Source organism: Protomyctophum parallelum (genome assembly GCF_964188405.1).
Source record: "Protomyctophum parallelum genome assembly, chromosome: 13".
Classification (NCBI taxonomy): Eukaryota; Metazoa; Chordata; class Actinopteri; order Myctophiformes; family Myctophidae; genus Protomyctophum; species Protomyctophum parallelum.
The window spans coordinates 43,944,521-43,945,060 of NC_139708.1; positions in this window are offsets into that span (position 1 = coordinate 43,944,521).

Below are 540 nucleotides of genomic sequence, written 5' to 3' on the forward strand. Positions count from 1 at the left end.
ACGAGAGAAAGTGAAGAGCAGCCGCCCTGGACATCCTTTTTAAAGTGTCTGAGGAAATACAGTCGTCAATCATCACGTCGCAGTCAAAATACCACACTGGTGCTTTAGGCACGGGTCCAAGCATTCTTCTTCTGAATGATTTATAATCCTGCTAGGTGTGGTATCACACGGTCACTTCACAACCTACTGTAACAATAGATGATGATCCTATGATTCACCTTTTCAAAGCAATGTTTTTTTTAACCTTTTTCCTTTTGTATGCTTTTTGTATCCTAAATGCTATGAGGTTAAGGATGCCAGCCAGTCAGATTAGGTGGACATTTTTTCGGGTCAATTTCAGTCATATATTCACCTGAAATATAATCAGACAAGACAGTCAGCAGACAATACGTTGTTCTCAGGCTTATTTAGTGTCACTAAATAAGGTAATAATAATTAAGATGGCAGGGATCGTGTGTTGTGTGTGAATAGCTATAGCGTAGGCTGGACACATAATTACACACTGTAAGTGTGTATCCTAGCCCTGCTAGTGTAACTTAA